The 17,387-nt window shown below is 38.4% G+C and overlaps 1 long non-coding RNA gene across 3 annotated transcripts in view; it reads left to right on the forward strand.

Annotated features, from left to right (window-relative positions):
* The window catches only part of LOC130456228 (uncharacterized), a 53,450-nt gene extending 40,627 nt beyond the window's left edge, over window positions 1-12,823 (forward strand). Inside the window, exons 1-3 of one of the 3 annotated variants that reach the window (XR_008914821.1) lie at window positions 6,945-7,562; window positions 9,215-9,307; window positions 12,613-12,823. This is a non-coding gene — a long non-coding RNA (uncharacterized LOC130456228). Of the gene's footprint in view, window positions 1-6,944; window positions 7,563-8,819; window positions 9,308-12,612 lie in introns of those variants that run through there. The other 2 variants (XR_008914822.1, XR_008914820.1) reach the window with 2 other exon arrangements.
* The last annotated feature ends 4,564 nt before the right edge of the window (window positions 12,824-17,387 follow it).

Consider the following 17,387-nt stretch of genomic DNA (forward strand, 5'->3'; position numbering starts at 1 on the left):
TATAGTGTTCTTTCTCCGTTTTTGACCTGCCTGGTTTTGGAATCAGTATCATGTTTGTGTCATGAAAGGAGTTTGGTAGAACTCCCTCTTTGCTCATTATGTCAAATAGTTTGTCTTGTATTGGGATTCACTCTTCTCTGAATGTTTGATAGAATTCACTGGTGAATCCACGAGGCCCTCGGGATTTTTTCTTAGGAAGTTCTTTGATGGCTTGTTGGATTTCATTTTCTGATATGGCATTATTTAAGAATTCTATTTCTTCTTCTGTTAGTCTGGGCAGTTTGTGTTTTTGTATATATTTATCCCTATTACCTAAATTGGTGTATTTATTGCCATGTAAGTGGGCAAAGTAATTTTAAATGAATGCCTTAATTTCTTCTTCATCCGAGGTGATGTCCCCCTTTTCATCTTTGATGCTGTTAATTTGCTTTTCTTCCTTCCTTTTTAAAATTAGACTGACCGGTACTTTGTCTATTTTGTTTGTTTGTTTTTTTTTCAAAGTACCAGCTTCTTGTCTTGTTTATTAGCTCAATGGTTCTATCACTTTCGATTTTATTGATTTCTCCCTTAATTTTTAGGATTTCTAGTTTGGTTTTCTGCTGGGGGGTTTTAATTTGATCGCTTTCAAGTTTTTTTTATTTCCATTTCCAATTGATTGATCTCTGCTCTCCCTAATGTGTTAATATATATATGCACTCAGGGAAATGAATTTACCTCTGACTACTGCTTTGGCTGCCTCCCAAAAGGTTTGAAAGGATGCCTCGTCATTGTCATTTTCCTCGATGAAATTATTAATTGTTTCTATGATTTCTTCTCTAACTAAATGATTTTGCAGTATCATGTTTTTTAATTTCCAATTAGTTTCTGATTTGGTTTTCCATGTACCATTACTGATCATCGATCATTATTTTTATTGCCTTGTGATCTGAAAAGGCTGCATTTATTATTTCTCCTTTTCTGCATTTGTGTGCCATGTTTCTGTGACCTAATGTATGGTCAATCTTTGTGAATGTGACATGTGGTGCTGAGAAAAGGTGTATTCCTTTTTATCCCTATTTATTTTTCTCCACATGTCTCTTAATTCTAATTTTTCTAAGATTTCACTAACTTCTTTTACCTCTTTCTTATTTATTTTTTGATTTATCTAAATTTGATAATGGCTGGTTTAAGTCTCGCACTAATACGGTTTTATTGTCTATTTCTTCCTTCAATTCTCCTAATTTTTCCATTAGAAATTTGGGTGCTACCCAATGAACGATGAAAAATTATTTAACTAATACTTCGAGTAAGGCAAAAGCCCTTAAGTTAGCTCTATTTTTAGATCTATTACAAAAGGGTAAATAAAGTGGAAGGGGAAGTACATAAAGGAGATTAATTCATTTCTTCATGCTTTAGGACACTGACAAAGTCCCTCCAGGACACCAAGCTGCTCATGCAGGAGGTAGGATAGAATCTAATTAAACTAAGCCTGAGACTCATTCTGAGGAGACTGCTTCTGAAACATTCAGATGGAGGAGGGAGCTGGTGAAAGCAGCTGAGATGCTGCTGACCTGGGGTCATTAGGAATCCTTACTTAGGGGGCAGCTGGGTAGCTCAGTGGATTGAGAGCCAGGCCTAGAGATGGGAGGTCCTAGGTTAAAATCTGGCCTCAGCCACTTCCTAGCCTTGTGACCCTGGACAAGTCACTTGACCCCCATTGCCTAGCCCTTACCACTCTTCTGCCTTGGAGCCAATACACACTATTGACTCCAAGACAGAAGGTAAGGGTTTAAAAAAAAAATCCTTACTTAAACAGATCTTATGATGAGTTATAAAAAACTGTCTGATTTCTCTTTTAAGACTCAGGTCTAGGCCATATTGGCTTTGAGGCCCTTCATACTTATTCCTTTCTTACTCTCTATCTCTTTCTTTGATTACTCATTGTATTGTTAATTAAAATCTCTATAAAACCCAATTGACTTGGGTATTTGAAAAATTGGGAATATTTCCCTGCCAACCACCTTATATTTGATTTTAAACCCAAGACACTGTAGTGAAACATATTTCTGAGGTCAAATTTTACTCACCCTCTCTTATATCTATCATCATTTATATCTTCCACGATTTTAATCACTACAGTTTAAGACCTCAACCATTTTAAATCTCACACCATAGACGAAAACGCACAGAGAAAATCGTCATCCTCCGTTACCTAGAGATGACTACTATTATATTTGACAACGCAGGAGAAATTGGTGAATTTACCTTAGTTTTATGGGGACATTTTCTCTGACTTCTATATTCAATTTCTAGTCCATTTCTACCCCTGTATTAAAACTGTACTTCTTGGGTAACTACTGACTACAGAGAGAATCTTCTTTGTTGAACAATTGCAGCTATTATGAAGTGGAATGCTCAGTGTTCAAAGTTCAAAAAGAGAATTTTCTGTGTACTTCTCCAAAGCTATTTCTGTTTCAGAGCCAGGTCAAAGTGTGGCAGAGATTTCAGTTGTTATATTGCTCAGACCAGAGGCAAAAAGATCTTTGAGTACTTATATATTTTCAACATTCTGGTGACTGGTAAGAGAACATATTTGGTTCACTAACCCACATCTTTTATGCCCTTTTCTCTCCCACTCTCTTTTCTTCCCTCTAGCCATCTTCAATTCCTTTTTCCCCCTCTACCTTTCCCTGCTCTGTCCTTTCGAAGGTTTATCCCCTCTCCTCTTCTTCTACATACAACCTTTCTGTGATCCATCCTACCCCTCTCCCCTTTTGACTACAACTCCTATCCTTTTCCTACTCTGTGTGCTGTCTCGACCTCTTCATCCCTCTACTCTTCTCCTCCACTTCTCTCTTTTCTTCAACTGTCTTTCCATTCTTTCATTTCACCCTCTTCTGATCCTCTCTTCTTTCTCCACTCTTGTCCCCTGATCCATCATTTTGTCACCCTCCTCACTCCTTCCCCTAAGCCTACCCTGTCCTGACCTCTCTTTCCCAACTCCACACTACAGCGCCCGGCATTTCCTGATGGTTCTCTTTCAATGCACTTTTTTTTGATACTCTCTCATGGTCTTTTCCTTCCTTTGCTTTCTCCCCTCTGTGTACCGCTTCCCCCCCACCCCCCTCCTTACCTTCCTTCCTCTGTCTTTTCTATTCACCCCTCTCAACCTATTTTTCCACTTCCCATTTGACCGGAGATTCCAAGGGGGAAACCGGTATTTTATTGACACTCTCAGGGGGGAACAGCAATCACACCTCCATGATCAGCAAAGGGACAGCAATCACTGGCTTCTCCGTGGATCCGAGAAATGCGGGAAACAGCCTCGCAATGGACAGGGTTGCTCGAAACAGCACAGGACGACCGACTCCACCCAGAATTTTCTCACCTGAGCAAACACAAATTCATCCAGACCCATTCTCCGGAAGAGAAAGGGGTCTTCCAGCCTCATTTACAGGAAGCAAGGGGGGATAGGGGGGTGGGGTTATGGCAAAAGTCATGAAATGGTTCAAGTCAACAAAATCAAGTACATTACTGCTCAGGAAAAGAACCACAGGAGGCACTGAGGCTCAGAGATACAGGCTCAAAAAAGACCCATAGTGAAGAAGACGGAATCATTTTCTAAGGGACTGAAGGACTTACCTCAGAAGTTGTATCAAAGGGAGTTACATTTCCTCCTCGGAAAACCCAGAGACTCTAAAAGGAACCGCCCCCATAGCAACGCCAAACAAAGATTCCGATTGGACAACGGACACGCCCATGAACTGCACAGTGGACTGTTCCAAAGGCGAAAGCCGTGGGGGGCAGGGAATGGGGAGTTCGTGGGAGGGGCCACAAAGGGGCGGGGGTGGAGACAGTGGCTGCAGGCCCCAGATGTAAAACGTTACACCTCCACCCGGGGAAACCGAGGATTAACAGGAGAAACGGGCTGGCAATTAGCGAGTGCCCTGGTGGCGGGCAACCTGACATGACTTCCAGACTCGTTTTCCCCCTCGCCAACCTCCCCAGCCCGCTCCAACAACCTCCGTGGGCTGGCCCAATTACCCTCCAACAATTCCTTTTCGCTCCGTCTCATTCTCTTCACCTCCTTCTAGCCGGATTTCTCTGCCCTTCGCCCCCCCCCCCCTTTCCATTCTGTCCCTCCCAACTTTCTCTCCTTTTCTAACCACCCTCTTTCTCATCTCCTCCCTGACCTCACTCTTATACTTTTTATACTCTTCATCCAGTCTAGGTCTCTTCATCGCTCGAGTCTACCACCGTGGGCCCCCTGCTGAGTACCTCCGTCTTCACCCAGGATTTTGCTCACCGAAGCAAACACGACTTCATCCAGAGACATTCTCCAGAAGGGAAAAGGGTCTTCAAGCCTCTTCTGCAAAAGGGATTCGGGGCTAATGAGCGCAAAAGTCATGAAAGCGTTCGGGTCTGCAAAATCAAGTACGTGATGCTCAGGAAAAGAACCACGGAAGGCAGTTGAGGCTCAGAGAGACGAGCTCACAAAAAACCGATAGTGTCAAAGCCAGAGTTGCTTTCCAAGGGACTGAAAGGCTTAACTCGGAAGTTGGATCAGAGGGAGTTCAATTTCTCCCAGGACTACCGGGAGAAAAGAACTGAAAGGAACCGCCCACCTAGCTAAGATTCTGATTGGACGAGGGACACGCCCAAGAACAGCACAGTGCACTGTTCCAAAGGCGAAAGCTGTGGGGGGCGGGGAGGTGAGAGGTCGTGGGAGGGACCACAAAGGGACGGGGGTGGAGATGGTGGCTGCAGGCCCCAGATATAAAAGGTACACCTCCACCCCCGGAAACGGAAGACTAACAGGAGGAACATGCTGGCAATTAGCGAGTGCCCTGGTGGCGGGCAACCTGACTTGTCTTCCGGACTCGTTTCCTCCCCTCGCCAAATTCCCCCGCCCGCTCCAACAACCTCCATGGGCTGGCCCAATTACCCTCCAACATTTCCCTTTTGGGTCCCTCTCTATCTCTTCACCTCCTTTTAGCCGTATTTCTCTGCCTTCAGCCCCCCACCCCCCCCCACCCCTCTTTGTATTCTGTCCTTCGCAACTTTCATCTCCTCTGGACCACTGCTTTATAATATAGTCTGAGATCTGGGACTGCCAGGCTCCCTTCCTTTGTATTTTTTTTTTCATTATTTCCCTGGATATCCTTGATCCTTTGTTCTTCCAAAAGAAATTTGTGATGGTTTTTTCTTGATCAGTAACAAAAATTTTTTGGAAGTTCCATAGGTATGTCACTAAATAGATAGATGAAAGTTTGGGTAGGATGGTCATTTTTATTATATTGGCTGGTCCTACCCATGAGCAGTTAATGTTTTTTCAAAGTGTTCGAGTCTAGTTTTAGTTGTGTGGAGAGAGCTTTGTAGTCGTGTTCTTAAAGTTCCTGTGTTTGTCTCCGGAGATAGATTCCTAAGTATTTTATTTTGTCTAAGGTTATTTTGAATGGGATTTCTCTTTCTAGTTCTTGCTGCTGAGCTGTGTTTGGAATATATAGAAATGCTGATAACTTATGCCGGTTTATTCTGTATCCGGCAACTTTGCTAAAGTTGTTGATTTAAGTAGACTATCATGTCATCTGCAAAGAGTGATAATTTGGTCTCCTCCTTGCCTATTTTGATGCCTTCAATTTCTTTTTCTTCTCTAATTGCTACTGCTAGTGTTTCTAATATAATGTCAAATAATAGAGGTGATAATGGGCATCCTTGTTTCACTCCTGATCTTAATGGGAATGGATTTAGTTTATCCCCATTGCAGATGATATTAGCTGATGGTTTTAGATATATACTGTTTATTATTTTTAGGAATGACCCTTCTGTTCCTATGCTTTCTAGTGTTTTTAAGAGGAATGGGTGTTGTATTTTATCAAAGGCTTTTTCTGTATCTATTGAGATAATCATGTGGTTCTTGTTGGTTTGCTTGTTGACGTGGTCAATTATGTGGATAGTTTTCCTAATGTTGTACCAGCCCTGCATCCCTGGTATAAATCATACTTGATCATGGTGGATGACCCTTCTAATCACTTGCTGGAGTCTTTTTGCTACTATCCTATTTAAGATTTTTGCATCTATATTCATTAGGGAGATTGGGGTAGAATTTTCTTTCTCTGTTTTTGGCCTGCCTGGTTTTGGAATCAGTACCATGCTTATGTCATAAAAGGAGTTTGGTAGAACTCCCTCTTTGCTTATTATGTCAAATAGTTTGTATAGTATTGGGATTAACTGTTCTCTGAATGTTTGATAGAATTCGCTGGTGAATCCATCAGGCCCTGGGGATTTTTTCTTAGAAAGTTCTTTGATGGCCTGTTGGATTTCTTTTTCTGATATGGGATGATTTAAGAAAACTATTTCTTCTTCTGTTAGTCTAGGCAATTTATATTTTTTAAATATTCATCCATATCACCTAGGTTGGCATATTTATTGCCATACAGTTGGGCAAAGTAGTTTTTAATAATTGCCTTTATTTCCTCTTCATCGGAGGTGAGGTCCCCCTTTTCATCCTTGATGCTGTTAATTTGCCTTTCTTCTTTCCTTTTTTAAATTAGATTAACCAGTACTTTTTCTATTTTGTCTGTTTTTTTCAAAGTACCAGCTTCTAGTCTTGTTTATTAACTCAATGGTTCTATCAGTTTTGATTTTATTAATTTCTCCCTTAATTTTTAGGATCTCTAGTTTGGTTTTCTTCTGGGGGTTTTTAATTTGTTCATTCTCAAGTTTTTTGATTTGCATTTCCAATTCATTGATCTCTGCCCGCCCTAATTTGTTAATATATGCACTCATGGGTATGAATTTTCCTCTAAGTACAGCTTTGGCTGCATTCCATAAGGTTTAAAAGGATGTCTCACCATTGTCATTTTCCTCAATGAAATTATTAATTGTTTCTATGATTTCTTCTCTCACTAACCGATTTTGGAGTATGATATTATTTAATTTCCAATTAATTTTTGATTTGGCTTTCCATGTACCCATACTGATCAATATTTTCATTGCTTTATGATCTGAAAAGGTTGCATTTATTATTTCTGCTTTTCTGCATTTGAGTGCCATGTTTCTGTGACCTAGTGTATGATCTATTTTTGTGAATGTGCCGTGTGGTGCTGAGAGGAAGGTTTATTCCTTTGTGTCCCTATTTATTTTTCTCCATATATCTATTAACTCTAATTTTTCTAAGACTTCATTCACCTCTTTTACTTCTTTCTTATTTATTTTTTGATTTGATTTTATCTAAATTTGAGAGTGGTTGGTTCAAGTCTCCCACTAATATGGTTTTACTGTCTATTTCCTCCTTCAATTCTCCTAGTTTCTCCATTAAAAATTTGCATGCTATACCATTTGGTGCATACATGTTGATTAGTGATATTTCCTCATTGTCTATACACCCTTTTAAGAGAATCTATTTACCTCCCCTATCCCTTTTGATCAGGTCTATTTGTACTTTGGCTTTGTCAGATATCATGATTGCAACTCCTGCCTTCTTTCGATCAGTTGAAGCCCAAAAGGTCTTACTTCATCCTTTAATTCTAACCTTGAGAGTATCAACCCGCCTCATATGTGTTTCTTGAAGACAACAAATGGTAGGGTTTTGGGTTCTAATCCAATCTGCTATTTGTCTACATTTTATGGGTAAGTTCATCCCATTCATGTTCAAAGTTATGATTTTCACTTGTGGATTCCCTGGCATTTTGATATCTTCCCCTAGTTCTGACCTTTCTTCTGTAGCTATATCCTTTTAAACCAGTGATTTACTTTAGGTCAACCCCCCTAGTCCCCTCCCTTGATATGCTTCCCTTTTTAGCCCTTCCCTTTTTATGGTCCCTTAGCACCACCACCATCACACTCCCCCCAGGGTGTATGGGATGCTCAGGGAGGAGTAATATCTTCGTTATGGAGGGTTTGTCGTGCCCTCATGATATATACTGTTTATTATTTTTAGGAATGACCCTCCTGTTCCTATGCTCTCTAGTGTTTTCAATAGGAATGGATGTTGTATTTTATCAAAGGCTTTTTCTGCATCTATTGAAATAATCATGTTATATTTGTTGGTTTGCTTGTTTATATGGTCGATTATGTGGATGTTTTTCCTAATATTGAACCAGCCCTGCATCCCTGGTATAAATCCTACTTGATCATGGTGGATGAGCCTTCTGATCACTTGCTGGAGTCTTTTTGCTAATATCCTATTTAAGATTTTTGCATCTATATTCATTAGGGAGATTGGTCCCCGCCTCTCTCCTGTTCTTAAGTTTGAATTTCAGTCCCCGAGGAGCATTCAGTTTGTCGGTAAGGAAGGGTTTTCAGCGGTCTGAAATTTTGCTGCTTCTAAGCCACCATCTTGACTCTGCCTCTCTCCAATTAGAATTTGGTAGACAAAAAGATTACAGAAAACACACACAAATTCCAAAAGAAGAATATGCAAAGGACACAGAGTGTGTAATACCTCAAAAATGACTTCAAAAACAAATTGAGAGAGGTAGTAATAAAGGCAGAAACAAAAAAAGAAAAGCATGCAAGAAGAAATGAAAATGATGCAAGAAGAAATGGGCCAATTGGGAAAGGAGAATCAAAAACTGACAGAAGGATATAAGTTCTTAAAAATGAGAATCGACCATCAAGAAACTAATATCTTGAGAAATCAAGAAACAATAAAGGAAATTCAAAGGAATGATAATGAAAAACATCAAATATCTTATTTTTAAAATTAATTATTTAGTCAATTTAGAATATTGTTCCTTGGTTACAATAATTACAATATTTCCCACCCTCGCTTCCACCCACCCTTAACCCAGCTGACACACAATTTCATTGGGTATGTTCCTTGATCAGAACCTCTTTCTATGCTGTTGATGTTTGCACTATGATGTTCATTTAGAGTCTACATCCCCAACCATATCCCTTCACCCCATGTAATCAAGCAGTTGGTTTTCTTCAGTGTTATTACTCCCACAGTGTTTGCTGTGAATGTATTTAGTTGTTTTTCTCCTGGATTATGGTGTTAATTTTGGACTACTGGATGGTTTTTTCCTTTGAGATTTCCAGTAGCTGGAGTTGTGCTGTGGGCTCCATTAAAATCAACCCATCTTGGTTTCTGACTCAATTCTGCCATCTCCCGGCTCCGTCTCGCCCCTCGTGGAATTTAAACTACTATCCTTTCTCTCTTCTTGAGATATTCGCAGGTGGTGTCTCATATGGTGCCACATGTGGGCTCTTAACCTTTTATTTCACACAGCCTTGGCAGGAGTTGTCCCATCACACGAGGGAACTGACAAAGGATGGTCGGGGCAGAGTCTGAGGAGGCTTACTTCTCTTGTGGCCAAAGAAGGTAAGGCTCTCTCTACCAGAGATGGGGCAATCTGTTTCCTCTCAAACCTGTTAGGTTCGACTCTTAATGTCCTTGATTGAAAAGGGAGGAAGTAAGGTCTCTAAAGCTAAACTCAAAGCTTTGTTAAAGTGATTCAGACAGCTTATCCAGAATTCCTGCCAATGGGGGTTTTAGAGGTTAAGCAATGGGACCTGATAGGACAAAAGACTGAAAGAATATAAGAATGAGGGAAAACAGGTCAGGCAAACAATATTTAACATGTGGTCATGAGAATGATCTTGGCTGATTTTCCTTTCCAAACTTCTAGTTCTGGGGAGAAAGGACCTTTGCAAACTCAGGAATCAAAACAGCAGGCTTTGAAACCGGGCACTCCTGAGGCATCAGAGAATGCTGAAGTAGAGGAAGAGGAGGAGAGTCGCCCATTCTCTAGGGAGCCTCCAATGGTTCCGGGGCCACAACTCAGAAGGGAGTGACACAAAAGAGTCATTTACAACTCCAAAGCTTTACCCTCCCTTAGACAATGGGGCATGCCACTATGCTCCCCCTCCTCCAGACTATCTTTCCCTTTCACTAACCTCTCTCTTGGCCACCCCTCCCCCCAACTTCATGGAGTTCTCTTCCCTTCTGCAGTAAAAGAGGAAGCAGGATATTTAGCTTTCCCTGTATTAGCAAGGGAAAATAAAAATGTCACATCTACAATAGAAGTAAAAGGCAGGTAAAAAATACTTCTCCAACAGGAATTAAGATTTAATTTGGAAGTTGCAAAGGTTAATTCACTAAGGCCTAAGAAAGAGGCATTGAAATCCAGCCTTCTAAACAAATGCAAATCAGACTATATGTTAATCAGGTTCTTGTCACTTCAGTTTACTGAGTTAGGCAAAGACAGCTATTTACATAGCCAGATTATTCATCTCAAGCAAATCTAAGTTTATTGCAAAAAAAATTTCTTTATTTAAAAAATTACTTCCTTCTAAATTCATGCAAGGATCAAACTAAAAATCATAAGGAAATTCATATGCCAAATCAGAAGGTAAGCAGGTAAACTGTGAAGGCTTAACAGGCCATTGTTATGAGGAATTTAAATGCAATTCACCTGAGTAGGAAGATACTTTAATTATCAGAATCAATTTGCAACAGAGATAATTTCTAAACACCTTTGCTAATAAAACCACAGGTCTAAGCAAAATTAATAACTTAATGAAACAATTCTGAGACACTTTAAAAATTCAGAAAAGCCTAGTTTGAAAAGATATTTTGCGATTCTGTAGTCAAACAGTAAAAGATTTTTTTTTTTTTATCAGCAAACCTCTACACTCTTTTAGCATTGAAAAAGGGATCTAGGAAGTCCTTTGGTTGAGGTGCTGCCAGGTAAAGGAAGGAGGAAAAATCTGACTTTACAAAGATAATTACAACAGGATGAAATCACAGTGAAATAAAATTTAAGAATTTAAATTGTTCTAATTTAGGTTGGACATGGCAAAATTATAAAGGAATGTCTGATTATATTTCGTGATAGAGAAAGTTAGAAGAGTTAAAAATCTTTCTCTGACTTTTGTGATATCCTACAGAATATTGGGACAAGAGATGTTTTATTTACAATGAAATTTTGGTATAAATGACAATGTAGTTAAGGTGCAAACAGGAATTTTTAAGGTTTGGGCTTAGATATGAAGCTGCATGGATTTTTTTCTCTCAGCCATGTGACTTAACTTTAAACATAAGGTGACCTAGCAACCTAGAGGGTAGCATCCCTGCCACTGACGTTACAAGTTTTTAACTATGGAGGAATTATTAAAATTTTTTAAAACAGGACATAAGAGCAGCAAAGATAAAAAAAATTTAGTAGAGATTATTTAAAGAACCTGAATGAAGTTCAAAAACGTTATATAAAGTACATATTACTGCAACTTTATCCAAAAAGCAAATGATTTATAACTAGTATAGTTTCAATTATAAAAATAAGACACATTCTCAGCAGAGTGGAAGCATGGTTGGAAGGATTCAATCTGTTAACCAGTAGTTAATTATTAAGGTTATCCAGTAATTTGTTAATTAGTCCAGTGACTTATTAATGATTTAAAATGGACAATACTGCCACTTACTCAAATTACAGATATTGAAGCTGATCATGATAGTAAGATGAGACCTATGATAATAATGCAAATTTAAATGTTACTTGCACAATGTGATCTATTTTTGCAGTAAAATTTTGCAAAGTTGATATATAAAACTAATAATTCTAGACACAGTATCGAGATATTTTCAGTTATGAAGCTAACTGTTATAGTTTAGAAATAATAACACCTGTACAACCACTTGATAATGCTGCATATACTTTTACAGCATAAGACCCAACTGTAATATTAATGATTGCACAATATGAATTTTTTTTAAACCCTTACCTTCTGTCTTGGAGTCAATACTGTGTATTGGCTCCAAGGCAGAAGAGTGGTAAGGGCTAGGCAATGGGAGTTAAGTGACTTGCCCAGGGTCACACAGCTGGGAAGTGTCTGAGGCCAGATTTTAACCTAGGACCTCCCATCTCTAAGCCTGGCTCTCAATCCACTGAACTACCCGGCTGCCCCGATAATATGAATTTTGGAAAAAGCAAAAATTGTATACAGATAGACAAATACTTAAGATCACAGCACAAATGGGTAAAATCATACGTGATTTATGGTATGATGGTTTTATGATTATTGGTTTAAAAAAGCAAATGTTGATGCATCCATGCATTCTGTTTTGCAAAGTCAAACAAAACTAGCTGTGAAACTGCTTGCTTTGAGCAGATGGCTGCTAGCATTCTCTGCTATAACAGAGGGCCTCATCTATTGTACATCTATATCCTGTAGAAGCAAATGATATTCCTTGCCAATGCAAAATGTTGTGGATTATTTTCAGCTCTGAAAGGTATCCACTGCAGATTTTGGAACAAAGGATGCATTCCAACATGCTCCTGAAATAAAAAAGGTTAATCATGGCAAGGTGATGGGAGATACTTACTCTCCTGGTTTATGGATTTAAGCTCAAAATGAAGAAGTGAGCAAAAGTGATTACAGAACTTGTAAAGAACTGTGCACAGTTGCCTATTACAAACATCTTGGGATAGCAGTGCTTTTAACAGCAATAGATGGGCTGAATCGAATAGCTCATGGCTTAAATGCAAGCTATGGCAAAAAGAGCTCCAAGGAATTTATAAGCCCTAAGGTTCAAAACTGAAGGTATATATGTTCAGTTACTTTCTAACTTTATAAGACCCAATGAGGCTTTCATTTAGGGTCGAGATTTTCTGTTTATTTTCTCAGATACGTGAAGTCTATGGAGGATGACCCAAAGCATCTGATGGCAAGAAAATCTGCTCAGAAAAAGGACAGACTGCAGAGGTGTCTGGCACAGGACACCAGAAAAACAGCACATGCACTGTAAAGGCAACAACACAGCCTCATAGGCAGGTCTAACACACTATCCACAGAAATGTACTTATATGAAAAACAATTTAACTACAGAAGAATATCATTGAGTCACTGACAGATATTCTGTTCTATGAATATATGAGTATTTGTTATAAGATCTAACTTTATCACATGACTGAAAAATTTGAATGATATTGGTACAATATGTAACTTGCAATCCTTTTATTGGAATTGTTCCATGTTATACGAATTTGATCGAATACTGAATGGTACAATTGGGAAGGTTATGACAGTACAATAAATACTGTCCAACTGCAGCACAAATTGTTGCTATCATCCATAACATATATATGATTATTGTCTAAAAGGGTCCATTATCTTTGCAAACAACGTGTCTTTATTAGAATGAGACTTATCTAAAAGTCAATTTTGTTAAGCTATGGCATTCCAACTTTCATAAGAAAAAAAGGTGGATATGGTATCACTAACCACCTATCTCTTCTACACCCCAGAAGGAATATAAGTTAAAGCTATGCAATAACAAATGGAATGTCATGATAAAGATTACATTGTATGATATACCTGATTTGGGTTGAATATCAACAAGAGATTAAGACTGTATAAGGGACCCAAGGGGATGATAACATTGGGTCGAGGTCTTGTTTGTATGTTCACAGACAGTGAAAACATCTGGTCACCCACAAAGCATTTCATGCCAGCTGACACAGACCAGGAAGAGAAGCAGATGAACGCTGTTGACATCAGCTAACTACATGCCAGCCACAGTCCAGGCACGCTGGAAGGACACTTCACTGGTGACTAATATCACTCCAGAAGAATGACATTACACTATTAGTGACATTTGCTATTAGGCTACTGTGGGACACTTGTCATGCTGACACCCACTGACATATTTTACCCAAAACGATATCAAGTATGTTAACTCATATGGACTAAAACACACTCATGTCTGTCTAAGACACCAGATATATCCCACACTCCAAAGACTTTACTATGGCATCGACACGAAATAGCTACAATTGTTTAGCTACTAATGTATACCTTGCATTTTGTATATCTATGATACTGTCAAAAGAAATTTAATTTGTATGCATTGTAAAACTACCACTTGTATTGTAAGAAATGCTACTATCAACAAGGGTATAGACGTTGGTATGACTCTCCAAAGAGTAGGAGACAGAAAACTTTCATTCATAGCATAGATCTGATACCTCTGACAACAAAAATGAGGTGCTAAGCAGAAGATGCTGCACAGGAATGTTTAATGGACAGATAAGCCTGATGTTTATGAGCGAGCAGGCAAAATGCACTCTGAAAATCTTTAATCAGGAATCTAAGTTATTGAAAAAGATCATTTATATCCAGGCAAAGATTATGTTCCTGACAATACCTAGGTGGACGTTATGTGCCGACCACCATGGGTGTAGTTAAGTGTTAATACCATTGTTAACCATTACTCCTGAAACGCTGTCTTTTTGGGTAATATCTTTATGGAAACAGTTTCTTGCTCTCTCCCAACAGTCCCAGAATTCAGGCAGGCCTCTGGATTCGGGGTCTATTGGCTTTCATATACTGGAAGATGTTCTGGTATATGAAAGTAAGACCTCAGTAGCAAACTGAGGACTCTAGGTTTGACAATTTCTGTGGATGCGCAGTCAATGTCTCTCCTAGGTGGAACAAGCAGTTCATGTTTTTCCAATTGCTCAAGTCTAGTTTTAGTTGTTTGGAGAGTGTTTTGTAGTTGTGTTCACATAGTTCCTGTGTTTGTCTCCGGAGATAGATTCCTAGATATTTTATTTTGTCTAAGGTGATTTTGAATGGGATTTCTCTTTCTAGTTTTTGCTGCTGAGCTGTGTTGGAGATATATAGAAATGCTGATGACTTATGCGGGTTTATTTTGTATCCTGCAACTTTGCTAAAGTTGTTGATTATTTCAATTAGCTTTTTGGTTGAATCTCTAGGATTCTTTAAGTAGACCATCATGTCATCCACAAAGAGTAATAACTTGGTCTCCTCTTTGCGTATTTTGATGCCTTCAATTTCTTTTTCTTTTCTAATTGCTACTGCTCGTGTTTCTAGTACAATGTCAAATAGTAGACGTGATAATGGGTATCCTTGTTTCACTCCTGATCTTATTAGGAATGCATTTAGTTTATCCCCATTGCAGATGATATTAGCTGATGGTTTTAGATATATACTGTTTATTATTTTTGGAAGCGACCCTTCTATTCCTATGCTTTCTAGTGTTTTTTAATAGGAATGGGTGTTGTATTTTATCAAAGCCTTTTTCTGCATCTATTGAGATAATCATGTGGTTCTTGTTGGTTTGCTTGTTGATGTGGTCAATTATGTGGATAGTTTTCCTAATATTGAACTGGCCCTGCATCCCTGGTATAAATCCTACTTGATCATGGTGGATGACCCTTCTGATCACTTGCTGGAGTCTTTTTGCTAGTATCCTATTTAAGATTTTTACATCTATAGTCATTAGGGAGATTGGTCTATAGTTTTCTTTCTCTGTTTTTGACCTGCCTGGTTTTGGAATCAGTATCATGTTTGTGTCATGAAAGGAGTTTGGTAGAACTCCCTCATTGCTTATTATGTCAAATAGTTTATATAGAATTGGAATTAACTGTTCTCTGAATGTTTGATAGAATTCACTGGTGAATCCATCAGGCCCTGGGGATTTTTTTCTTCGGAAGTTCTTTGATGGCTTGTTGGACTTCATTTTCTGATATGGTATTATTTAAGAATTCTATTTCTTCTTCTGTTAGTCTAGGCAGTTTTTATTTTTGTATATATTCATCCATATCACCTAAATTGGTGTATTTATTGCCATGTAATTGGGCAAAGTAATTTTTAATGATTGCCTTAATTTCCTCTTCATCAGAGGTGATGTCCCCCTTTTCATCTTTGATGCTATTAATTTGCTTTTCTTCCTTCCTTTTTTAAATTAGACTGACCAGTACTTTGTCTATTTTGTTTGTTTGTTTTTTTCAAAGTACCAGCTTCTTGTATTGTGTATTAGCTCAAAGGTTCTATCACTTTCGATTTTTTTAATTTCTCCCTTAATTTTTAGGATTTCTAGTTTGGTTTTCTGCTGGGGGTTTTAATTTGATCGCTTTCAAGTTTTTTTATTTCCATTTCCAATTGATCGATCTCTGCTCTCCATAGTTTGTTAATATATGCACTCAGGGATATGAATTTACCTCTGATTACCGCTTTGGCTGCATCCCAAAGGGTTTGAAAGGATGTCTCGCCATTGTCATTTTCCTCGATGAAATTATTAATGGTTTCTATGATTTCTTCTCTAACTAAACGATTTTAGAGTATCATATTGTTTAATTTCCAATTCGTTTCTGATTTTGTTTTCCATGTACCATTACTGATCATTATTTTTATTGCCTTATGGTCTGAAAAGGCTGCATTTATTATTTCTGCTTTTCTGCATTTGTGTGCCATGTTTTTGTGACCTAATGTATGGTCAATCTTTGTGAATGTGCCATGTGGTGCTGAAAAGAAGCTGTATTCCTTTTTATCCCTATTTATTTTTCCCTATGTCTATTAATTCTAATTTTTCTAAAATTTTATTCACTTCTTTTACCTCTTTCTTATTTATTTTTTGATTTGATTTATCTAAATTTGACAATGGTTGGTTCAAGTCTCCCACCAATATGGTTTTACTGTCTATTTCTTCCTTCAATTTTCCTAGTTTCTCCATTAGAAATTTGGGTACTATATTATTTGGTGCATACATGTTGATTAGTGATATTTCCTCATTATCTAATGTCCCTTTTAACAAACGATAATTACCTTCCCTATCCCTTTTGATCAGGTCTATTTTTGCTTTGGCTTTATCACATATCATGAGTGCCACTCCTGCCTTCTTTCTGTCAGTTGAGCCTCAGAAGGTCTTACTCCATCCTTTAATTCTGACCTTGTGGGTGTCTACCCGCCTCATGTGTGTTTCTTGGAGACAACACATGGTAGGGTTTTGCATTCTAATCCATTCTGCTATTCGTCTACGTCTTATGGGTGAGTTCATCCCATTCATGTTCAAAGTTATGACTGTCACTTGTGGACTCCCTGGTATTTTGATATCCTTCCCTAATTCTAACCTTTCTTCTTCAGCTCTAACTTTTAGTCCAGTGATTTACTTTAAATCAGTCCCCATTGTACTTCCCTTTCTACCCCCTCCCTTCTTATTCCCTCCCTTATTTTCCCCTGTAGTCTTTTTAAAATCCCCCCCACCCTCTCTCTCCCTTGTACTGCTTCCCTCCCCACCAGTCTGTTTTTTACCCTTCTACTCCCCTATAGGGTGCAAATCTATTCTCTTCCCCAATGGATTGGATTGTTCTTCCCTCTTTGGGTCAGTTTCAAAGTACATAAGAGTTGAGTATTTCCTATCTCCAACCTCTTTACCCTTCCAGTGTATCGATGTTCTCCCCCCACCCGCCATGAGCTTCTTTGTGACATATAAATTTACCCCCATTTGTTTCTTTTCCCATTTCTTTTAGTCATAACCTCTTTTCTTTTTTAGCTTTGGTCATATATATGCTATATACATACATACACATGTATATGTATTTATGCATGCATATATCTATATACCTGTTTATGTCTTGTCCTTTCATCCTATACAGTTT

Source organism: Monodelphis domestica, chromosome Y (genome assembly GCF_027887165.1).
Source record: "Monodelphis domestica isolate mMonDom1 chromosome Y, mMonDom1.pri, whole genome shotgun sequence".
Lineage (NCBI taxonomy): Eukaryota > Metazoa > Chordata > Mammalia > Didelphimorphia > Didelphidae > Monodelphis > Monodelphis domestica.